The sequence below is a fragment of the Heterocephalus glaber genome, unplaced genomic scaffold (genome assembly GCF_053883595.1).
Source record: "Heterocephalus glaber isolate CG9 unplaced genomic scaffold, H.glaber_assembly_v1.0 deba00000122, whole genome shotgun sequence".
Classification (NCBI taxonomy): Eukaryota; Metazoa; Chordata; class Mammalia; order Rodentia; family Bathyergidae; genus Heterocephalus; species Heterocephalus glaber.
Window position 1 is genome coordinate 11,550,741 of NW_028258138.1, and position 25,533 is coordinate 11,576,273.

General features: G+C 41.3%; 1 long non-coding RNA gene across 1 annotated transcript; it reads right to left on the reverse strand.

Moving 5' to 3' along the window:
* Window positions 1–410: 410 nt before the first annotated feature.
* LOC110348613 (uncharacterized) lies at window positions 411–24,984 on the reverse strand. Its single transcript, XR_002393971.2, has 4 exons — window positions 24,890–24,984; window positions 7,780–7,837; window positions 3,626–3,768; window positions 411–1,427 (listed from the first exon to the last, which is right to left on the reverse strand). It is a non-coding gene; the product is annotated as an uncharacterized LOC110348613 (long non-coding RNA).
* Window positions 24,985–25,533: the final 549 nt, after the last annotated feature.

Genomic DNA, 25,533 nt, shown 5'->3' on the forward strand with positions numbered 1-25,533 from the left:
CTGCTTGATAGCTCAGCAAGGCAGATGTGCTATCAGAAGTCAAAGTTCTGATGAGGAAAATGTGGGTGGGTGCAACTGAGGTGGGAGAATAAGACAGAGAGAGAGAGAGAGAGAGAGAGAGAGAGAGAAAGGAGAGAGAGAGAGAGAGAGAGAAAGGAGAGAGAGAATGACCTCAGGTAATATTATATGAGCCATACCTAAAGCCAAAATTTATATCCAGATAGTTCATCTTTGATGATCAGTGTTAACCCCTTTGCACAAGTTGCTTTAAATGGAGTTTTTGTTACCCACACTTGCAGAGTTCAAGCACAGCTATCACTTATGAATCATTCTTGCACAAAGAGTCATCTTTCCTGTGTATGATCCAGCTACTCCAACAAGTCTTTCTTCCTCTCTCTCTCTCTCTTTCATTCTTATTTTTTCCTTCCTTCCTTCCTCTTGATTCCATAAGTTGGTCTTGTTTCAGTTGAGAAAATCCTCATGGGAGGCTGGAATCCATCTCATTCCTTCATCCTCTGCATCCCCCTTTGAGGCTTCCTGTTGCCAGACAATTTGTTTTAGATAGGATGGCTCCAGAGTACTTTTAAAGCCCTGTTTTATACAATCTGGCTCTGGAACTAAGTCATCAACTCCTGGGGGGGTTTATAGCCTGGCTCTGTGCTGATGCAAATTTCTTCTTAATCCTTAGAAGTTCCAGAAATTTTCCTTCTAACATTTTATGACACGTTTTGAAAAGGCAGACTAGATAAGGGCTAGGGGGTGGCTGTCATGGTTTGCTTACCCAGTGCTGGGGGGTGTTATGACAGGGTTGTGACAATAAGAATCTTGAAATTATTTTACGTTCATTTGAGCTCTTCCCATAATACAAAAGTGCACACAATTACGAAGTTCTGATCAGACAGCTTGGTTTACAGATAATGCACTGGGACATGACTGTTTATTGTATAGAGAGATTTAATTGCAAATATTTACTGTGTATAGTGGCATTTTGCATTACTGTTCCCAAATATTTGCTTCCCTTCCCTGTGGAAAGATTATATATCCCATGCCATCTCATGACATGGGGTGGGGGAAGCCACTTAACTTGTTTATCCAATGAGGAGTCAAAGGAGTAATTTGCTACCTTCCAGGCAGAAGTTGTAAGAGCCAGTATAAGTCACCATGTCCTTTGTCTACTCCTGCCAAGGACTAGCACTGTTCCAGATAGTGGCTGACTCTGTCAGCTTGAGTCCAAAGTTGGATGATACAGGACATGGAGGCATAGAAAATGCACAATGGAAACCCAAGTGTTTTAGTCTGCATTCTGTTGCTATAACAGAATACCATGGAATCTGCAATTATCAGAAATTCGTGTAGCTCATGTCCAAGGGTTGCATCTGGTGCATCTGAGCTCTGTCATCCTGTGGTGGAAGGACAGATGAACACATCTAAAAGAACAAAGGATACAGGGTCATATTTGCTTTCTAACAACTCACTTTTATGATGACTAATCCACTCCCCCAGTAATCACATTAATGCATTCATAAAGGTGGAGTCCCCATAACCTCAGCATTTCTTCAAGGCTGCACCTTGTAACACTGCTACAAAAGGCAATGAAATTTCAACACAACATTTGAAGGGAAAAGATATTTAAACCATCACAGTGAGTGAGAGATATGCCTTTCATGCTGCAAGTCAGTGAGATTTGGGGGCCATTTGTTACACCAGCTTCCTGTAGCTGACCCTGAATAACACATATACCTGTTATAAGCTCATCAATGTGCTGGTGTGTAGTTCATTTAGATCTATTAGATCAAAGCCCCTAAATGGCTTTGCTTAATAAGCACTTCTTTGAAATTAGGGCTTTCCCTGCGTCACAGAGGATGTCAAATTTTCCTTAAGCAGAAGAAACACCTTACGCAAACCTCAACTCTAAAACAGACACCAGCAGAGCTGCTCCGGTTGAAGGATTGAGGGTCAGAAACTCGGCAGGTCCTTTTCTCCCAAGGACTGTACTCAACCCAGACATCTGGCCAGGACTCAATGGATATTTGTTGAATAGATAAACAGATGCATTATTTCCTATAGGATTCACTGACGGCTCCTTAAGGAACCCTAAGGAATTCCACAGAAGAGAATTTAAAATCCCCTTTAATGCCAGGATGGTCCCTGCAGGTTTCAGATGCAGTTGTCAAATTTGTATGTATAGAGCAAGAGAACAACAGCAGAGATTGTAAAGGTTCAGACTTTTTTCAGCCAGGTTCTGTATCTTTCCACTCACTGCTCTATCTGAGATGTTAATGATTGTTATTAGCTTTGTGATGCATACTCCATCGTGTCTTTCCATGATCCAGCCAACTGTAGAGGTGCTAATAAACTGAAAAGAGGGACAAAGGCAGACGAGCTAGTAATTCACACACTGGGTAACTTGTCCTAAAGCAATCACTCACCCCCTGTGTCTAGACTGTATGTTGAGGAAGATGCCAAAAAAATTGACAAGCCCTGGAGAGCTGGCACAAACTTGTATTTTCAATGTACAAAGAATTTCTCTCCTCACTAAGTCCTTCTCCTTCTCCTCTCTTCTCTTAAGTGTGACTGGCTGAACATAATGAGCTTAATGCTCATCCTATTCCAGTAACAGGGCTCTCTTAGCAAAAGGCTTTTAGAAAACAATAATGGGAGTGAGGCAATTCTGCTGGCAAGATGGCAGAGACTACGGTAAGAGAGAATATCAAAAACCTTCCTCAATAAAGATCCTGCTATTTTGCCTTACATATAGAGTTTCTTTTAAATCCTGTTGAGATGTATGGTTCAGTGTGCAAGAAAGAAAGAGGAACTCCCAGTGGCCACACAGAAGAGACAACTGAAGACAGTGCAGATGCTGCAGGGAGTGACTGCCAGTCCAAATCACCAAGAAACTGGGGTTCCAGTGTTCATGTGAAGGTAGTTGCTGAGGTCCTGGGTGAGATAAAGAGGGACGAACTGAACTTGTGGATGGAGCCATCCTGTCCAACAGGGTAGTCAGCTCAGGCTACCCCAACGAAATACCATGAACCCGGTGGCTTGTGAGCAATAGCAACGAAGTCTCACCGTCCTAGAGGTTGGAGCCTGAGATCATAGGACCAGCATGGCCAGGTTCAGCTGAGCACCATCTTCCAGCTGCAGACAGCTGACTCCTCGTTGTACATTCACATGGCAGAAAGAGGGGGAGAACAAGAGAGCCCTCTGGGGCCCCTTTATAAGGCTGCTAATCCCCTGCAGGAGGCCTCTGCTCTGTGACTTGATCATTCCCCAAAGGCTCCACCTCCAAGACCATCACATTAGGGATTACATTTCAACATAGAAACTTCGGGGAGACAAAGGCCTTCAGTCCATAACCAGCAGACCAGAAAACATTCATCCCTCAGCACAATGAGAAGTTAAGAAAAGCTCATACCATCACCTTTTGAAAGTAAAGAACTATTTTTGGTAGCATTTCTGTAATTGTTCAAATTTTTTTACTCTTAGTTTTGTCATGACTTGTGCTCTTGTTATAAAGTTCTAAGGCACTGAGAAAACTGTTCTTAACCCTATTCGTCCCATGAGCTTTTCTTGTTTTTAGTGTGCAATTTTCTGAATATAAGACTTGATTTTTTTTTTTTTGTACCTATTTAGTGCAGGAAATTTTGCTTGGTGCTCTTGGAGAAAAACAGGAGACCAGAACAGGCCATATTACTATTACTTATTCATTCATTCATTCATTCATTCCTTCATTCATTTTTGTTGGTGTTGCAATGCTGGAGATCCAACCTACACAGGAGGGAATCACAGAAGAAATATCTAACATTTGAGAGGTACCTATTATAGGCCACGCACTATAAGGGTTTTCATGAAATAATTACCCACCCCTCATTTTGTTGATAAACACATAGTTGCTGAATTCATTTGTTAACAGCATGTAGTAGTTAAACTAATTTATTCAAGATCAGCCAGGAGGTGTTCAATTCAAGATCAAAAGCAGAGCCCTGGCTTTCTGCTTCCTCCACCCTGCCATATTGCCTTGAGATAATCTAGGCAACATTAGACTCGAGGCAAATGAAGCAACTGAGGATTAGAAAGAAGAGAATTGCCGGGGTCACTCCACTGAGAAAGCTGGAATCAGATGGTCTCCTGACTCCTACACCATTAGTGTTTTCCACTATACGCACAGAATAGAATTTCAACACTTGACAATTGCCTCTTTCCATTATGAAATGGATACAAAAAGAGGAATGAAAGAGGAATAGGAGAGAACAGCTAACTGAGGTCTGTATTTATCCAAGACTATGACTCCATATATTTCTCCTTTTCCTTTTGGGGGGAAACTGGAGCAAAATTGACATAAATAGCTCTCGATGTGGTTCCAGTACTGGAGGATACCATGTAGAGCAATAGGAGTATGCACCATCAGCAACAGTATGCAAATTTGGATGTGAGGAAAACTCATTTCATTCTCCATCTGTCTCCCTGTTTAATTACTTAGCCATAAATTAGCACTTTTTACTAGCTACGTTCTGCAAATGTGATCAATTCACTGACTTTAATGTCAAATAAGGACTATTTTTATCTTTCAATTATTTAGCCTTTTAATTTATATTCACATTTTGAAATATAAATTAACTGTTGAAATCTGCCCCAATAACACATTGGGAAATTTTTTCTATTTGTCTTCTCATTGATAGCATTTCTTTGATTGAATCATTGATGAGATGCCTTTTGGAAACATGGCGTTTCTCCCCCTAAAGGGCAAGAGAAGAAAGTGTTTTCAACATTTGAAGGATGTAATTAAGAAACATATCATGAACAGAGTGATCTCAGAGCCTTACAGACACAGAGCCTGTAATGCTTCTCACTCTGCTCACAGCCTGCCAGGAGGGGCCCAATCTGCTTCCTCTACCTTACCCTAACCAGATTCTGGATCAATATGAGGCCCGGGCCTATCCAGCCCTACCTTGCACATACTCTTTTTTGGAGGGAGGTGGATTTTTAAGTTGTATTTTAAAAATTTTTTATTAGTACATATTTGCCATACGTAGTGCTCATATTCATCATAGGGAATTTGTACCTGTACATAATATATCTTAATTCTTCTTTTTTTTCCCTATTCCCTTCCCCTCCTTCAACCGTTCTTTACCTTCCCATTTATGGAAGCTTTGTTTCCATTTTTTCCCTTCCATTCTTTGTTTTTTAATCCCTTTTCCCCTGCTTCCCTTCCCTCTCGCCCTTCCCTTGTTCTGCTTCCCATTTGAATATATTCTTCCTACTTCCCAATATCTATCCTCCATTTTGCTCCTTGTTTATCCTTAGGATTTCTCACACAAGAGAAACAGTGCTATATTTAAACTGGTGTGTCTTATTTCTTTCACTTAAAATTATGGTCTCAAGGTGCATCCATTTACCCACAAATGACTGAAGTTTATCATTCTTTATGGCAGAGTAGTACTTCATTGTACATAAATACATTTTCTTTACCTATTCATTTGTTGATGGGCATATGGGCTGTGCCCAAGATTTAGCTATTATAAATTGTGCTGCTATAAACATGATTGTACATGTTTCCCTGTGATATGATGCTTTTAACTTTTTCAGGAAGATGCCTAGAAGGGGAATAGCTGGGACAAATGGAATCTTTAGTTTTAGTTTTTTGAAGAATCTCCAAACTGATTTCCACAGTAGTTGTACTAGTTTGCATTTCCATCAACAATGGAGAAGGGTTCCTTTTTCCCCACAGCCCCACCAGCATTTGTTATTCATTGATTTCTTGATGGTGGCCATTCTTTCTGGGAATGAAATGGAATCTCAGTGTTGTTTTAATTTGTGTTTCTCAAATAATCAGTGATGTTGAACATTTTTTCAAGTATTTATTTGCTGTTTGTACTTCTTAATCTGAGAAGTATCTATTCATTTCAGATCCCATTTTGGGATTGGGTCGTTGAATTTGGGGAGGGGTCTGGTTTGTTTTGTTTTGAGTTCTTTATATATTCTAGATACCAGTCCTTTGTTTCAAGAATAGCTGATAAAATTTTTTTCCCATTCTGTGGGTTGTCTCTTCACTCTGTTGGTGGTTTATTTTGCAGTGCAAAAGCTTTTTAATTTGATGTGATACCAGGTGTTGATTCTTTGTAATATTTCCTGCCCGATCAGAGTTTTGTTCATAAAGTCTTTGCCTACATCTACGTCTTCAAGAGTTTTACCTATTCTATCTTCCAGTAGATTGTTTATATTTTTATATTTTGATCCATTTTGATTTTAGTTTAGCCTTGCACATACTCTTGGAGAAAGCAGATTTCCAGCCTGTATGCTGGTAAAATCATCCCATTTTTATTGGGTACTCAACCACTTTCCAGGCCCAACAGGTAAATAGAGATGACAAGACAACTTCAGACATCCTTAGAATATCAAAGATAAGAATAGGCCTGTGAGAGGCAAAGGTGTTTAAGGAAACATAATAAAAGAACTACAGAAGTGTATATGCCTATAGGACTACACTGATATTCTGTTTCTCTTTATTCCTTGCCTAATAATGCCAATTTTACGTAGGATGATAATATGCCAAGCTCCAGGAAATAGATCAAGAGGAACTGAACCCAATCATGACAGTCCTGTTCCATAAGGTCTCAAATATTTCTCAGTTACAGATAGCCATGGAACACAATTCTAACTAACAAAATACAACAGGGAGTCTCTTGAGGGATGACAGGAAAGCTTCTGTGTTCTTGGAAGCTCTGGGATGTCCCTCCATCTTTTCTTATTATGAATGTGGATGTGATATGTGGAGTGTTGAAACCATCTTGGGATCATGAATGAAATATAAGAAAAATTGTAAGGATGCCAGTTTAAAATCTCTTTGAGTTCCTGAATTAAGGCTAGAAGCCACCTACCTTTGGACTTGTAATTGTGTGAGAAAAATAAATCTGTTACATGCAACCAAATGCATTCCATATACATTATATATATAATATATATGAATTATAAACTATATTTAGCTATAAAAGTACTAAAATATATCCACAAGAGTGGGAGAATTACTGGAAAGCTAAGAGTTTGTTCAATGTTTTCTTTCCAATTGAGCCCCAAAACACCCAGCTAGTCCAATTTCAGTTCCTCAATTGGATTCTGATTCATCAGCCCATGAAGACAGTGGGTCTTAAAGTGTGGTCTCTGCACAGGAACAAACACAAGAGAGAGATGCACTGGTATTTCCAATGATGTGCTCAGCCAGTTCTCAGAGAAGTAGGCACGGAATATTCTGAACGGCTTCATCGCTCCAAACTTAACACGGACACAGTGTGGAGCAGCTGCTCAGTCTCCTGGGGAGGCCCAGTCCGCATCTCTGAGATGAGTGAGAATCCTCCCGATAGTCATAGTGGTCCAGCAACAAAAACAAGAGCTGGGCTCAAAGCAATTTACAAATTCAATTCAGTCCCTGTCCAAATTCCAACACTGTCTTTGCAAAAAAAAGCAATCCTCATATTTACATGGACTTGTAATGGGTTTCTGAATAGCCCAAACAATATTGAAAGTCAGAAGATAAATGTTTCCTGACCTGGTTACTACAAAACAGAAGTGATCAAAACAACGTGGTACTGGATGGACACATAGATCAGTGGAGTTGAACTGAAAATGTAGGAATAAGTCCATGTTTATGTGGCTAACTGATATTTTTCGAGAGAGTCACAACTACTCAATGGGGGAAAAAAACCACAATCTCTTTAACAGGTATTTCTAGGTCAACCAGATTTTCATATGCAAAGTAATGTAACTCAAACTTGTAAAAATTACCTTAAATGAAATAATCCAGACATAGAAAGACAAGTGTATGATTTCAGTCATGAAATACCTGTAATTCATAGAGACAGACAGTAGATTAGACAATACTGAGGCATGGTGGTAGAGGAATAAGGGTAGTTATCAATTAATGGGTACAAAACTTCTGTTGGGATAACAAAAACATTTTGGATCCAAATAGTGATAGCAGTTGCCCAATACTGTTAGCCTACTTAATGCCTCTTGAAAATGGTTAAAATGGAAAATGATACATTACATACATTTTATCACAATACAAAAATAAAAAGCAAGTGTCAGGGTCCATAGCCCTGGTAAAGGGTGTTACATTTGTCCTTTTCTGGTGTGGACACTTCTCCTTTACTGCTCTTACCTCCATTAGAACGCAAGGGTTCCTGAACAAGAGCCTAGAACTCATGCTCTGTGACCAAGAATTGGTGTTTTAAGGATGCTGTGCTAAGGAAGTTGCTGTTGCTGTTGTTGTACATGTTTCTTTCAATCAGTGACCCAAACTGTTTACACCTGGGGTATTTTTCTTATACTCCCCCCACCCAACAGACAGATCTACAGACCAAAGCCTGAAAAGCACAAAAAACACCATGTTTTGACCCCAAGTGTAGAGTCTTGCCTTCTTCCATATTCATCTTCACTTATGTGACTAAATAACCCAAGTGTCTGCCATCCGTGTAACAGCCAGGCCCATCCTTCCCTACCTGAAAGGTCAGCTGGCTTTCCAATATGGTACCCATGTGCTCCACATCCACCCAGCTCAGCCCATCCAGATGCCAAGGTAAATTATTAGAACTTTAAAAGTGATGTCCTCTCTCTTCTATCTTAACTCTCTATTCTTACATGTTTTCTAATGTCAGTAACATCTCAGTATAACAGCACAAGAAGAATAGGAAAAGAAAGCAAGACTCTAAGGTCCTAAGCTCAAGTCAAAGGATGATCCCTTTTTTTTTGGTTTGGTTTGGTTTGGTTTAGTTTTATTTGGTCTGTGGCTCTTCCGTGAGAAAAAAGACCATGCTTTATAAACCAATCAATCAGTCAGTACCATCCTTCATGCTTAACAATAAGGACACACTCTGACAAAGTGTTGTTAGGCAATTTTGTCTTTGTGGGAATGATATGGAGTGTGCTTACACAAACCAGGATGGTATCGCTTAATCACTCATGTGGCCTTTTGATGCAATCAAGAGATGTAGTAAACACAAGACATATGAGGTGCTGGCATAAATAGCATACTGTTTCACAGAAGACTTTTAAAAATAAGTAAATGGCTACTCTAAAATAATGATAAAAATAATATAGCACAGTATATGTAGGCTGTTGTTGGCTGAAGTGTCACTATGTGGTGCATGACTATAAATAAATTCCATAAAATAAAATGGGATGTTCATACTCAAAACTTTTCTTTACTGATAGATGTATCAGAACAAAGAAGGCAGGGAACCACTGCTTTAGCACCTTGATGGACAGAGAAGATTTGCTGCTTCCATCCTTCAGAGCTGAGGCTTGCTACATATGGCCTTCTTTGCTGACTTCTGCCTCCTAACCAAGGCTCTCAGTTCCCTTTCTGTGCTGGTCTCTCAGTAAATTCATACTGCAACCCTGCTGGTCCAAGGCCAGTTTGTGCAACAGACTTGCTGAGGTCTCAATGGTGACGATGGACATTATAATCCATAATGGTAAGCAATTCAAGCTCATGTAGCCAACATCACTGTTCTCAAAAAGCTCCTTATTTACTCCTGCCCCTGGGAACTTTGCTCAGTCCATCTTCCCCTCAGGACCTGGCCTCCTACCAAATTGCTAGGCACCTCCTCTCTTGTGAGAGAAGCCTCTTCCACCTTCTAGAAGCTTCTTCCACCCTCTAGAAGCTTCCAGCAATTTCTAGATTTCTATTGCTTGATTATGCATAATGACAGAGTACCATCCTTGCTCACATCTCTTCTTCCAGCTAACCACAGAGGTTTTGTCTTTGACAACCAGCATTTGCCTACTAAGTTGTTCCCATAAAACAAAACAGCAGGTTTTTTCCTTAAGTGGATTCTGTATTCTTTCAAAACAGTGATTTCTGAAGAATGGTCTGAATCACATACTTTCTTATTTAGAACAAAGATCCCTGAGCCTGGGCCCAGTGCTACTGGATCCAATCCCAGGTTCGGGATAGTTTAGGAATCTGGTGCATACTGAGATCTGAGAACCACTGGCCTAGCTGGTAGGTGATTCAACTTGAAGATGCCTAGTTTTCTTCCTGTTAGAGTTTATTTCATATTAATGGCATTGGGCCAAATGTATCATTTGCCTTGTTTTCCTCCTCCCTTCTACTACTAAAGTAGTTCTGACTACTTTTCCAAACCACATCTTTGACCAGTGTTTAAATGAAGCACCCCAGAAGGACAAATCCCACAGGGGCAGAGTTTGGTGAACTGATGGTGCCTCTGAAGAGTTTAGAAAAAAAAAGCACTCTTCCGGGGACACAGCCCATGCCAGGAGACACATTCATTGGGAATCTTTGTCAATAAACAGCTCACACACTCCCGCCTTGGAGATAAACCAATTTAAGGAAATAATCATTCTAGCTCCTCTCTCAGATTTGCACTGCCTGAGGAAATGCATGGGAGTTAGTACCTACACTTCTTCCTAGGACCAGACAGCAACCAGCTCAAGTGTCTGCATTTAAGTTGCCTCAAAGAGACTGTCTTGATCATTGTCAAAGAAAAAAGTTTTTCGACACTTGTGAGACATGGTGAGGAAGAGTTTAGGACTTTTGCAACTGATCTCAAGTCTCCTGCCATAGAGGAGGGAGATGGAGCTGAGCCCCCAATACAGCAAAAACTGCTGGGAACTTAGAGCCAAGGTGCACTGGGAGGGGGTCGGTAGTTGGGAATTTGTGCACTAAGAGGAGCCACTAAGATAGAGGAACTTGTTAAACCCATGAAACAGCAGGCCAGGGTCATCAGATATCAAAGTGGGGGGGAGGGGGTCTGTCTAAACTAACTTAGCAGGACTCTTGCTGCAGCTGAGTTAGACAGGCTAGGCAAGAACAGCAGCCAAAGTCAAAGGCTCAGAGGACCCTAGCTAAAGTTTGATCAAGGAGCGAAACTTTGTCATTGCTCAATAATGTTCCTAGCTTGCCTTATCTCAGTGGTATCACCTGGATGTGAAACACAGCTGTGCCCTCAGGGGCCTCTGAGGTAGGTAAGGTGGGGTTTTCCTGCACTAAATAGCCCTAGGAGACAGCTTCCCAAGTCCTTATATCCAGTTCTAATAGTTCGGCTGTCACTGTTCTTATTACTCCATTAACTGTCACTTTGGCTGTGTCAGCATGCTTGTCTTAGCTCTTTCCACTCTGCTGTGAGCTAAGAAGCCAGAATGATGTTTGTTTAAAATATGTCACATCAGAATAGAACCATAGGATGCTGAAATTCTGGTTGATTGTTCCGGTAGACCCTTGGTCAAATTCCCCTGTAAGAGCTTCGGGTTAGCCAGGTGTGGTGATGCAGGGCTATGATCCCAGAACACAAGGAAGCTGAGGCAGGAGAAATGCAAATTTGAGTCCTACTTGAGACCTTATCTCAAAAATTAATAAGGGGGGAGGGGAGGCTCAGTAGCAGAGCACCTGTGGGCTCAATCCCACAGCACTGCAGAAAAGAAAGAAAGAAGAAAAGTCTGGTTCCACTTTTCCTCGCCATTTGTGATTTTTCTCCCTTTTTCTGGAATAAAAGACAAATTCACGTTGTTAAGTGTTGTATTCAAGGACTAAGAGCTGCATGGACCAGGTCCAGAGATGTAGATTTCACAGCACATGGCTGCCTGCAAAGCTCCTGCAAGAAATCTACACTGAAGATGGAAAAGAGATGGGCTCATTAAGCATGCCCAGTTGGGACGTGGACCTGGGATTGGATGCTTTTGCCATCGGCCATGAAAGTTCCCGCACTTCTTCATCTGAGCAGAATCAAGGTGTAGGCTCCCCCAAGAGTTGGAAGGGCCCTGTTCTACTCAGATGCATGAAGACATAAATGATCTCACCAACAAAGCAGAAATTGCTGTGATCATACCTAAAAGACTGCTATAATTTTTGAATAGAAAATAAAGGGAAAGCAAAATGACTTTTTAAGGAATCAGCTCTGTAGGCACCCTGAACATTTACCCCACCACCAGGAATCAGCCTAATGAAAGGAGAGAGTCCACTCCTGATTTTGACCAACAAATTCAATGCATTTCTAAATGTTTTAAAGTTAATAATACTTCCTTCTTTTTAAACCATTAGGATCTATAATAAGAATAAAGAGTCTGAGGGAGGGGCAGAGGAGCTTTTCTGTGAATAAGGAAGGTTAACTCCAGGGCACGGATTCGGATTTCAGGACGTTGAGTCTTACTGACTGATAAACTCCCTTACTTTCTTCCAGGCCCCTGGGTGAATTCCAAATGGCTGAGGTCACTAGGTAATAAGTCGCTCCCTTCAAAAAAATCAATATGAATAATTTGCACTTACAGAATGTTTGATTGTTGCTTTGTTCTAACACACTTTTTTGCCCTGGTAAAACAGAAACATTGAATTTCACAAATGAGATATAAGAGTTCACTCTGCCAAGCTAAGGGGAAACAGGCAGCCCTTTGCATGCTCTGGCACCTAGGGTCCACTTTCTATCTCCACTGTCCTCATCTGGAGGGGTACAGGGGCTCTTCATGGTTGCTCCCTAAATATGGAAACATTGAAGGCTCATTCTAGCAAGTGTTTCCCAATCACTTTAAGCTACAAATCTCCAAAAAAATTGTGTGTTTATAATCAAAATTAAAATTCTACAAAATAATACTTAGTATCCCTTGTATTATTTTCCTAGAGCTACCATAAGAAAGCACCACAGACTTGGTGGTTTAAACAACAAATTTATTGTCCCACAATTCTGGAGGCAAAAAAATCTAAGATCAAATTGTCAGCAGGCTTGGCTTTTTCTAAGGCTTCTCAGATTGTCATGACACAGTCTATCCTTTGAAAGTACAGTGGACCTTTGACTTGCAACTCAATTTGTTCACGAGGGCTGGTTGTAACTCAAGTTGGTAAATTGAAGGCTCAGGCTCATCTACACAGCCTTCAAAGTCTTTCTCCTGCATACAGGCAGATCTTAGTGTCCTTAGGTAGACATTGGCCCAGGATTTCTCAATACACCCCATACAGGAAAATATTTGTAATGTTCTTTCCAGAGCTCTTTAAAGGTTAAATCTGTATCTGAGATCATCTGGAAGCATAAGCAACCAGCATTCGGGTCATAACTCAAGACTTTGGTAGTAAGTTAAAACTTTAAAAATCCCAGGCTGGTTGTAACTCAAGGGTCCCTGTATCTGTGTCCGAATCTCCTTTTCTTATGAACATATCAGTTGTATTGGACTAGGGCCCACACCAACAACCTCATTTGACCTTAATTACCTCCTTTAAAAACCTTTCCTCCACATAAGATCACATTCTGAGCCACTGGGAATTAGGATTTCAACATACGAACTTGGGGATGGGGACACAGTTCTACCTGCAAAACCACTCATGCACATCCAATGAGTCTGGTATTGTCTAATTGATTCTGCTTTTTGAAAATTTTTTATTTAATTAGTATCTGTTTGCAGTACATTATCACATTCATCATAAGAAACTGATACATGGGCATAACACATCTTCATTCTTTTTACAACCTTTTCACTTCCTCTCTCCCCTTACATCTCCTGGTCCCTTTCCCATTTCCAAAACATCTATGTCCCTGTTTCTTATACTAGTTTATTCCATTTAAAATATATATATATTGAGATGTGTTAATTTGATTTCACAACCCAAAAGATGGGTTGCAATGTGTGTTAGTCAGCTTTCCTTTAGTGTGATAATCAACTTAAAGGGGAAAAGATTTAAATGGGCTCACAGTTTCAGAGGTTTCAGTCCAGGGTTTCTTAGCCCTACTGCTTTGGGCCTCAAGGACACAGGACATCATGGCAGCAGCACATAGTGGAGGAGGCCTGCTCACCTCGTGGCCTCCAGGAAGCAAAGAGCGAGAGAAGCTGGGATCCCACTGTCCCCTTCAAAGACACACCCCTCAATGTCCCAATTTCCTCCCACTGGATCCCATCACCGAAAGGCTCCAACCACCATAGCTCTGTTCCAGAGATCAAGCCTTTAATCTCTGGGCTTTTGTAGAGCATTTACGGTCCACACGACATCACAGCCCCACAGTTTGAAAAACGCAATTGGGCACCTTGACTTTATTCTCTGGCCTGGTGATAGTAAATATAATCCTGATAAAGGGGACGAAAACACAGCTGTCTGATTCTAATCCTGGTCCTTGCCTGTCCTCAGCGAGTCTAGGTGAGGTATGAGGAGGAAAAAGTTTGGAGACTCCTCCCCGTCACGCAGAAGTTCTGCCTCCATCATTCACTGCTCCTGTTCCGTCCAAAGGCTGTTGATGCAGCTGCCTCAAGTGGAAGCCGCTAGCTGACAGCTAGGATCAGAGGGCATTTGGCTTCCTTCCTTCCCAACTTCCTAAGTCCAAATCTCAGAACTAAATGGTCACCATGGTATGACTTGTGATCTCTCCAGAAACAGACAAATTATCCCCAGAACCAGGCAGTATCTCCTCAAAGGAAATTTAATTTCCCATTCACACAAATTCCAGCATAAATCAGAAACTTTCTTCCTGCAAGTTGACTTCATGTCGGCCCTCCTCCCCATACCTTAGAGAACTGTGTTTCGTGTTATATAAAGGCATCCCTATAATTAGTGTTTCTAATTTGAAGTATTTTTAAAGGATCATTAACATCCTTACCTTTTTTTTTGTTCAGTTTAATTCCTAGTGAATTAATTCTAAGCAAATTTCTCTTGTGCATAATTAGATATATTTTTTTCTTTTGGAAAAATGTCTTTAAAGTATTTTTTAAGAAAGCAAGCTGGTTATTAGGTATAAATTTAAATTCTTGCCACCTACATCTCAATATTCAGTGAAGGGTCTTGAGCTGCCGACATCAAATTATCCACTCTCTCAGAAAGAAAAGTGCTGTATACAAAGCTGACAATGCTGCTATTTTGCCAGAGAGAAATTGTGTAGACAGAAGTGAATAGATACAAGTGAAGAGAATAGATCTGAGGGTTAGAAATTTCTGGGTTAAAATAGAAAGGAAAACTCGAGGCAATATCTCAGGGGAAAAAAATCCAGGTACACAAAACAACCTAAACAGAATCTCTTCTGTGGATGAGACAGAAACATGGGCCTCAGATTGCCCTGAGCACCTGGAACCACAGAAACATTCATCAAAACCCACACTGGGGTATTTTCCACTTTCTGGCTAAAAAAAACGAGGTGAGAGGAGCATTGGAGGAAGAAGTAACAGCACCATCATTTTTAAGAGAAGCGTGGCTGGCTGAGAGGAGCATTTCTTCACCACTTTTCAGCTGGATGTACCTGACTTCCTCTACATCTTCCTCTCTTCATCTTCTAACTGCCATGACCACAGACATGTACGCATTACTCCTTTCCTACCATCTTTGATATATATGCCTTATACCCTTATACCTCATCCCAATCTATCATTCCACAGCCCCATTTCCGAAGTTCACTTTTTGTCTTCTTGCACAGCAGTGGCCTTTAGAGGCATCTTCACCCATTTCTCAAAACCAGCCCTGAGTCCCAGACCCCTACCCCTATCCTATGATGTGGAATCTAAAGCACCAAGGGCTCTTTATCTTTTCAAGGATTCAATATTTTATACTTTCCACATTGCTTTGCTTTGCCTTACGAGACTTTCTAATCTACAACAGACTTTATGTATTGATCAGTTTTGCTTGGTAACAAGCAATCTTAAAGTTTCAGCATCTCCAAACAGCAAATCCTTATTTCTTGTTCTTCTTACAGGATAGCTACACGTCAGCTGTGGCTTTGCTCCATTGTTGTCTGTTTTAAAAAAGTTATTTTCTGAGTAAAAAATGTTAATTGTGGTTTTTATAAAAGTTGGTTGATTTTATAAAAATTACAGTCATATAGCTTATACCATTTTGGCTAGCTTCTATCAGATAATTATTTACAGATTCATCCATTTGTTGCATGTATCAACTCAATAGTCTTTTCCTTTTATTGAACAGTAATATTCCATTGTGTGACTGTGATTATTTACCCATTCATCTGTTCATGGACATGTCCATTTTTCCAGTTTGGGCTATCACAAATACAGCTGATATGTTATTCATGTTTGACTCTTTGTATGGACATATGCTTTCATTTCTTTGGGGTAAGTGCATAAGGATAGAATGGCAGGTCATATCGCAGAGATATGTTTAATTTTTAAGAAACTGACAAACTGGGAGAGGAATGGGAAATAAAAATGATTAAGATGCAATATGTATATGTACCAATTCCCCAGGTTGAATTTAATTATTATATATTACAAATATATATAAACACAAAAGAAATTTTAAAATTATATCTCCCAAAAGATATGTTCAAATCCTAAACCCCAGTGCCTGTAATTCTGACTTTCTATGGAAATAAGGTATTTGCAAATATAATCAAATTGTAACGAGGCCATCCTGGAGTGAATGAGTCTTAAAACAATGACCAGTGTCCAAAAAAAATTTGGACAGAATCGGGTGAATGTCCTGTGACTCCAGAGACAGAGATAGAGGAGAGATGAATCCGTAACTCAGGAAATGCCTCCAATCCTTGATCAGTCGTTAGTTCTGTGTCTGAACAAGTATCAATTCACATTATATCAGAGTCTAGAGAACACTGGCTAATTTTGCTTAAGTCTAGAATGTCCCTGGAGTTTGGATTAATCTGACACAAGACTTTTAGAAAGACACATACAAAATGGATCATGAAAAAAACATGCCGAACTGTTTTCCAATGTAGATGTGCCATTTTACATCCATGCATGCAGAATAAGGGAGTTTCAGTTACATTTCGACCTCATCAGCACTTGGTATGGCCAGGCTTTTTAATTTTAGCCATTGCGAATATGTGTGACATGTCATTGTGGTTTTAATTTATGTTGTTCTAGCAACAAATGGTGTTGATCCTTTTTTATGTACTTAACTTTCCATCCATACATCTTTGGTGGTAAACTGTTCAGCTCTCTTGCCTTTTGAAAAACTTAGATTGCTTATTTCCTTCTTATTGAATTTGGAGCATTCTTTATGTGTTTCATACGCAAGTCTTTATCATACATGTGATTTGAAAATATTCTTTCTCTGCCTGGCTTCTCTTTTCATTTTTTACAGGAACTTATGAGGAGAAAAAGTTCTTAATTTTGATTAAGTCCCATTTATCAGTTTTTATTCTAAAAAATCATGCTTTTTGGTGTCATATGTAACAATTTTTGTTTAACTCTAGGTCACAAAAATTTTGTCTTATGTTTTATTCTAAAAGTTTTATAACTTTATATTTTATATTGAGGTCTATGATTCATTGAGTTATTTTTGTACATGATATAAAGTATTGATTGAAGTTAATATTTTTGCTGTAGGCTCACAATTATTCCAGCAGTATCTACTAAGAAAATTGTACTTTCAGGGATGGGGATTTAGCTCAGTGGTTCCGTCGCCTGCCTCGCAAGTGTGCAAGGACTCAAGTTCAATCCCCGGTATAAAAAAAAAAATTGTACTTTCTCCACTGAATTGTTTTTTTTTCTTTAGTCAAAACTCCGTGATGGTCTATTTCTTGGTTCTATTGATCTATTTGTCTAACATTGTGCTAATATTACATTGTCTCTTGGTTACTGTAACTTTGTATGTTTAAAGTCAAGTGGCATAAGTTCTCCAACCTTGTCCTTATTTTTAAAGTTGTTGATGTTAGTTCTTTGCATCTCCATAGGAATTTTAGAAACAATTTTTCAGTCTCTATTCCAAAAGAAGCCTGCCATGATTTCACTGACATTGTATTGAAACTGTAGACAAATTTGGACATAATTTCATAGGGGCAATATTATATCATCCAATACACACACATGATATATCTCCCATTTATTTAGGTCTTTAATTCATTTTGGCAATGTTATTTAATACTCAATTACAAGTTTTTTATAGATTTATCTCTAAGTATTTCACATTTTTATAATTTTTAAAAGATATGTTTCAAACTAGACCCGTATCTATCACCATGCACTAAACTAAGATCAAAGTGGATTAAAGATCTAAATATTAAAACAGAAACACTAAACTTGCAGAAAGATAAGTTAGGTAGAAATCTTGAAGACATTGGCATAGGAAAAGACTTTATGAACAAAACCTCAGTAGCACGGGAACTAGCACAAAGAATCAACAACTGGGATCTCATCTTATTAAAAAGCTTCTGCACTGCAAGAGAAACCACCAACAGAGCTAATAGACAACCTACAATGCAGGAAAAAAAATTTTAGCAGCTGTACCTCGGACAAAGGAGTACTATTTAGAATCTATAAAGAACTTAAAAAAATAAGACCCCCAAAATTTAAAGACCCAATTCAAAAATGGGCATCTGAAATGAACAGACATTTCTCAGACAAAGAAGTAAAAGCAGCAAATAAACATATGAAAAATGTTCAACATCACTGGTCATTCGAGAGGTGCAGATGAAAACAACATTGAGATTCCACCTCACCCGAAAAGAATAGCTGCTATCAAGAAATCAACCAATAACAAATGCTGGCGGGGTTGTGAGGAGAAAGGAACCCTTCTCCATTGTTGGTGGGAGTGCAGACTGGTGGGACCACTATGGAAATCAGTGTGGAGATACCTCAGAGAACTAGGACTAGAGGTCCCATTTGACCCAGCTATTCCCCTACTGAGTATCTTCCCCAAAGAATTAAAAGAATCATACCACAATGATATATGTGCACCCATATTTATAGTGGCACAGTTTGTAATAGCTAAAGCTTGGAAACAGCCCAAGTGCCCATCAACTGGAAACTGGATAAAGATGTGGATTTTGTTGTTGTTGTTGTTGTTTTGTTTGGTTTGGTTTGGTTTGGTACTGGGGATCAAACTCGGGTCCTTGCACCTGCGCAGCAGGCAGCGAAACCACTGAGCTAAATCCCTGGCCCAAGATGTGGATTTTTTAATAAAATGGAGTACTACTCAGCCATAAAGAATGAGAAACTAGAGACATTTATAGCTAAATGGATGCATATTGAGGAGATACTCTTAAGTGAAATAAATAGGACACACATGGGTAAATACCAAATAGTTTCTCTGTTTGGTATTTGTGAGAAACTGAAAGTGTAAATAAGGATTAAAATGAATTACTGATAATTTGAAATAGGAAGAAAAGGTCCAAAGGGGCAGGGGAAGTGGAAGGGGAAAGGGAAAGGTAAGAAGGGAAAGGAAAAATTATGAGAAAAGGAAAAAATTGAAACAAAGTCCATGTAAACACAGAAGGGTGGAGGGGGTGAAGGGAGCACAGGGAATGGGGAGAAAATAAGAACCAAGATGCATCATGTACAGGTACAAGCACCCAATGATAAATGTAAACGTATTGTACATCTAAAATGTACCAATAAAGGAATTTAAGCAAAAAAAAAAAGAAGGATAAACTTGAGGCCTTCATAGGTAAATGGATGCACCTTGAGACCATGTTCTTAAGTGAAATAAATTGGACACACATGTATAAATATTGCTTTGTTTCTCTGGTGTGAGAAACCAAAAGTGTAAATAAAGACCAAAATGTATAATAGATATTGGGAAATGAAAAAAAAAGTTCTAATGGGAGGGAGGGAGGGAAAATAAAAAATAGGGAAAAAAGAGAAAAAAATAAAAGATATGTTTCAAATTTTTAATGCCTGATTATTTGTAGATAGTATACAGAAATACTACTGATTTTTATGTTAATCTTATATCCTGTGACCATGCTAGTTTTAACATCTTTTCTGTTAACTCTGTATTGGTTACTTTCCTGTCTCTGGTACAAAATATATGACATCCACAGCTTAGATGACGAGACGTTTATTTTGGCTTACAGCTTTCAGAGGATTTGGTCCATGGTTGGCTGGCTCCAAAGCAGAAACAGCATGGCAGAAGGGCCTGGCAAAGGAAAGCGGCTCAACCCATGGCAACAAGAAATTGGGGGTGGGGGGCGGTGACCTGACATACTCAACTGAAAGGAGAAGAAAAGTTATTTTGGCTCATGATTTCAGAGGGTTTAGTCCATGATTGCCCATCTCCAAGGCAAAAGCATCATGGATAAAGGCACAGCAGAGCAAAGCTGCTTGATTCATGTCATCCCGAAAGCAGAGAACAGGGGAAAATCCAGAGATAAAAGTGCCAGGGACCTGATATAGTCCCTAAGGTCACACCCCATGACCCACTCATCACACACAGAAGTGTGATTCACTCATATTCTAGGCCACTCCTGAGCCAATTAAGTTGACAGTGAAGATTAACCATCACAGTGGTCAAAGTGTTCTAGCCCTTTGGACAGATTCCTCTGACATACTCTGTTACGGTTTAGATCTCCAATGTCCTCCAAAGTCTCATGTGCTCAGAGGTGGGGCTTTTGGAAGGTAACTGGATCATGGGGACGCCATACTCATGGGTGGATTCATCCACTGATGAGCTCATAGCTGAATGTGCTTTCAGGAGGTGGAGAAAGCAACCCCTGAGGACATGGCTCTGAGTACATCTCTCATGCTGGCTCTTTCCTGTCTCTCTGCATCCTGGCTCCCATGGGTCCTTCTTTCATGACATGTCTTCCTTAGAGCCAGCACCATAGATGATCTGTCTGAACCTGTGATTCAAAGTCATCCTCTCCCCAAGTTTCACGTGTCAGATATTTTGTCCTAGTGATGGGAAAACTGACTAATACACACCCCCATCATTGTGGAGACTTTTGTGTATGTTTGTGTGTCTTGTAAAACACCTCCTTATTTCCTGACACCATGAGACACTCCATGTTCATCTTGTGAATTTCTTATCCCAACCTTAAAGCAGATCTCTCCAGAGGACGATTAAGACTGGATGTCTCCCCCACCAACTGTGCATCCACTGTTTCGAAAGTGAATATTTCCAGAGTTGGTACATATGAAGGTTAAGTACCAAAGTGAAGGCCCCAGGCAATTTTTGTTTTCCATTTTTCCTACTCTCAGTGTGTTGGCTCTTCCTTGTGGTTGGGCTCCTCTTGTGGTCTCTAAAAGGTTGCTATGGTTCCAGGCATCACCATCTCACAGGTGCACACCAGAATCTGAAAAAAGAGCACATCCTACTTCTTTCAAAAGCAAAGGAAAATTTCCCAGATGACATTTATCAGACTTTCCCTTGTATATCATTGGCCAAAACTGTGTCATGTGCCCATTCCTAAGCCAATGCTAGAGAGAGGGGTCCATTTTGTGTTGCTATACCAATAAAATGCCTGAGGCCAAGTGGTTCATAAAGAAAAAATGCATACTGGGTTGGGATTTAGCTCAGTGGTTCTGCCGCCTCACAAATGCAAGGTCCCAAGTTCAATCCCTAGTAAAAAAAAAAAAAGAAAGGAAGGAAGGAAGGAAGAAAGAAAGAAAGAAAGAAAGAAAGAAAGAAAGAAAGAAAGAAAGAGAGAAAGGATGCATATGTAGCTCACAGTTAGAGGCTGAAAAGTCCAAGATTGGCCAGTCACATCTGATGGCCTTGGATGAGGATCTCATGGCTGTGTCACAACATAGACGATGGCATCATGGTGGGAGTGCATGGAAATGGGAAAAGCATGCATGGAGGGAGAGGATGGGAGAAGGTAGGAGTGGGTGCTGGATCTTTTACAGCACCCACACTCATAGGATCTGACCCGGTCCTGCAAGAATGACGCTAATCCTTTCCCAGGATCTCCTCACCACCTCACTACAATCCCGCAAGGGACCAAGCTTCCTGCACGTGGACTTTAGAAGACACTCAAACCACACCCAAATCAGAGCAGAGGGAAAGCAAGACTCCCTACCCTGGGTCTGGAGCCACTTTAAGGCCCAGGTTATCTGAATAACATTCCCCCACTACACAGGACAATTGAAGCTAGATTTCTGTTCAAGTGAAATAAAGCAAGTGACAGTTGCATTTAAGGTCACTACCAGTGCCTGCTAGTATATCGACAGTGGGTGTAACTACCTCAGAAATGTGTCTTCACTGACAGAAGATCTCTGCTGAGATTTAGGCACAAAGAGTGTGTTGGAGTGGGTAATCACAGAGGTTTTGCTGAAGACAGTTGCAACACAAAGCACTCTTCCCTCATCCCATCCTCCCTGTTTTCCATTGTCTTCCTCGTGTTTTTATTGTTACTGCAGTCTTCCTCCCTGCCTCAGGGGCTTCTGTGACATTTCATGCTTTGGATCTTTTTTGTCCTCAAAGAATCTTTTAAATTTCTAAATTACTGGCCTCCTTGCAAGGCGCTCAACAATAAGATAAGCAAAACATCTAATGTCCTCACGAGCTCAGTGGGAGAGTTTAGGTCTGTCTCTGCCCTTGAATATTTTTGGTAGTTTGACAGAAGCACAATGAGAATCAATGAAGAGGAAATTTCTTTATTCACAAATAATAGCTACTGTGGGCTTCACGTGGGCTATAGGAAAGGGGCAGTTAGGAGAATATAAGTAGGAGGGAAAAAGAAAAGGCGATTCTATCTTCCAGACTTACAACACGCAAAACAATTAGGAAAAAAAGTAACGTTTCTTAGCATTACCGTCCATCCCAGAGAGGTTCACCTCTATTCCTACCTGCTCCTCCCGGAGGTTATTATAGCAATGACCACATGGGCAGCTAGAGGAAATGAAACTGTGAAGTCCTACAAGTTTGGATTTTCCGCATAGTAAGGTGCTTGGTGGGGAGTCCTTGCTGCCATTAGTTTATCTGCTCGGGCTCAATAGGAATCTAGCTCCCTCCATTCTGCCACCCTCCACTTGTTGACTTTATGTTTATTGCTTTATGATCACAAGACAGGTGCCATGACTCCAGGAATCAGGACTACATTCAAATGGGGCGGGGTTCAAGGAGGTGGCCAGATAAGGAAGGGTCTTCCCTTAACTGCTCCTGCCTTCTACCGGGGATCATGGATATTTTTCACAAGCCCTCACAGACTGCCCCTTTGTCTCGCTGATCCAAATCTTATCGCCCCCCCCACACACACACAGAGCTACACAGAGAACAGCAGTGTGAACACCTGCAAACAGTGTTAGCCAGGCTGCGAGGGGCTTTAAACCAATCACTGCTCATCCCTAGAAGTTAGACACATTGCTGGCCATGCTCCACCCTGTTCAAAAAATCAGTTGTTAGCAAGAAAGCAAGCAGAGAAATGTCAAGTAAGCAGGTCTCCCAACCTCATTCACACAGGGGTTTTTAATCCTCTTCCTCTCACCTGCAGGGTCTCACCAACCTCCTCTTCTTACCTATGATCAATTCATACATCAAGATCCCAGCTCCCTGACCTTGCTACCAGGACCAACAGGCTCACCGCACGTTGGGGCTTGGTTGAGTAATACAGTACTCTGGTGCAGGGGAGGCCAGGTCCTAGAATCTGCTTTCCTGAATTTGAAGCCTCGTCATGTTTCTTTTCAGTCATGGCTTTTTTGGAATTGATGTGATGCTCTATTAGTAAGGACTCATTTATTTCATCTATCCAATAAGCATTAATAGAATGGCTGACACAAAGCTGTCTCTCAATTTTAAAAGGATGGATGGATGGATAAGTGGGTGAGTGAATGGATGGGTAAATGGGTGGATGGGTGGAGGGAGGGATGGATAGGTGAAGGGATGGGCAGATGGATGGATGGGCCGATGGATGGATGGATGGATGGATGCATGGGTGGGCTGATGGACGGATGCATGCATGGGTAAATGGATGGATGGGTAGATGTGTGGATGGTTGAATGGATCGTATCTGCCCCCAGAGAACCACTGAGAAGATAAATGAGATAATGTATATGAAAAGATCAAACACCTACTGGCATGCAGTAAATACTCCTTAGATGCAGGTAGAAACTCATTGTATCACCACCTACTTCAAAACCTTCACAACTGCAGCTGTCCTTAGGGGAAAGGATCAAGTCCAAACTGCTTGAACGATCTGGCCTTTGACTACTTCTCAGTCCTCTCCCTTCTTGTTCCATCACAGTGTCTCCCACCCCAGCTCCTGCACATCTTCTCCTGCCACCTGCAGTGGATGACATTTATTTCCTGCTCTTGCCCTGGCTTAGGAGTCTCGCCCCTGGGATCCTTTATTCTGCTCTTCTCACAGGCTGGGCCAGGGAAGGCTCAAAGTGAAAGGGAAGTCAGGAGCCAAAGCACTTGAGGAGAAGGTAATCAGGGAGAATTTTTGGAGCTGGGAAGCAGGAAGCATCCTCTCCAGTTTGCACCTCACGGCCCAGGGCTAAGCAGGTGAGAACATCAGCAGGGCTTCTCCTATCCTGAGCCTGGGAAGTCATGGGTGCCAGGGTTGCAGATGAGACCAGGATATGGACTAGGAGGAGCTGCCAAGAAAAAGCAGGTTCCTCAAGGAACCAGGCGCTGAAAGACTCCAGAGAGGCCCCGTAATTACCTGGGAATGTGCAATTTGCCAAGAGTTGCAGTTGGAATCTCCTGAGATCCCTCCTGGCGTAATAGCCACGTCTTCGCACATAAAAAAAGTTATTCAATATTCAAGCTTCTGTGTCTGAGGTATTTCACTTAATGTTATGATCTCAAGGTGCATCTGGAAGTGACCAGATGTATTCTTCTTTATGGCAGAGTAGTATTCCACTGTGTATAAATGCCATGCTTTCTTTATCCATTATGAGAAACCTAAGTATAAATTTTTTTTTTAAAAAATAGCTGGGCATGGTGGTGCACACCTGTAATCCCAGCACTCAGGAGGCTGAGGCAGGAGGATCACCTCGAGTTCAGAGCCAGCCTGGGCTACATAACGAGTTCCAGGCCAGCCTGAACGACATCGCGAGACCCTGCCTCAATAAATAAATAAAGCTAGACGATAGGAAACAGGGAGAGAGATCTTTGGCAAATGGGAAGAGGTTCCAGAGACCAAGGGAACGGGGAAGGAAAGGACGGGAAAGGCAAGAGAATAGAGAACTAAGATATGTTAAACACACTCCCCACTCTGATGGATGTAAAGAGCATGCACTGAAAATTGAAAAAACAAAGTCACATCGTACACACCTCGCACGGCCAAAGCTGAACCGCTCACCTTCTCTTCCTGAGCTCGCTGTCCGCTGTCCGTTTCTGGCCCTGTCACGTTCCCTGGACAGTGGACTGCTGAGCCTGCTCGCGGCGGTTCTCACGCTATCCCACCACGGCCAGCCCCATGGCCCACTGCGCATGCCCACACCCTCACTGTCTCCTGGGCTTCCCCGCACCTCTGGCTACTTCCTGTCTGTCGGTGCATCCTGCGTACCGTTCCGAGCCTGGGTCCCTTTCTGAACTGCCCCTGTGCTCCCCTCGCTGCGTGCACAGGCAACGTCCCTGGCCCTCTGCTCCATTCTTCCTTAAGTCCAAGTGTCTCTGTTGGAGCCCTGGACCCTCCCCACCCTGTTCCAGATCCTCCCGTCCCTTCTGCCCTTTGGCCTTCTCCATCCACCTTTTCTTTTCCTTGTTTTAAAACTGCTCTACAAAGCTAGGCGTGGTGGCACACTCCTGGAATCCCAGCACTGGAGAGGCTGAGGCAGGAGAATCACTACAAGTTCGAGGCCAGCCTGGGCTGCACAGTGACTTCAAGGCCAGTTTGAACTGCATAGTGGGACCCTGTCTCAAAAAGAAATAAAAATAAAAATTCAGAGTGTGTGTGTGGGGGGGGGTGCCCAAGA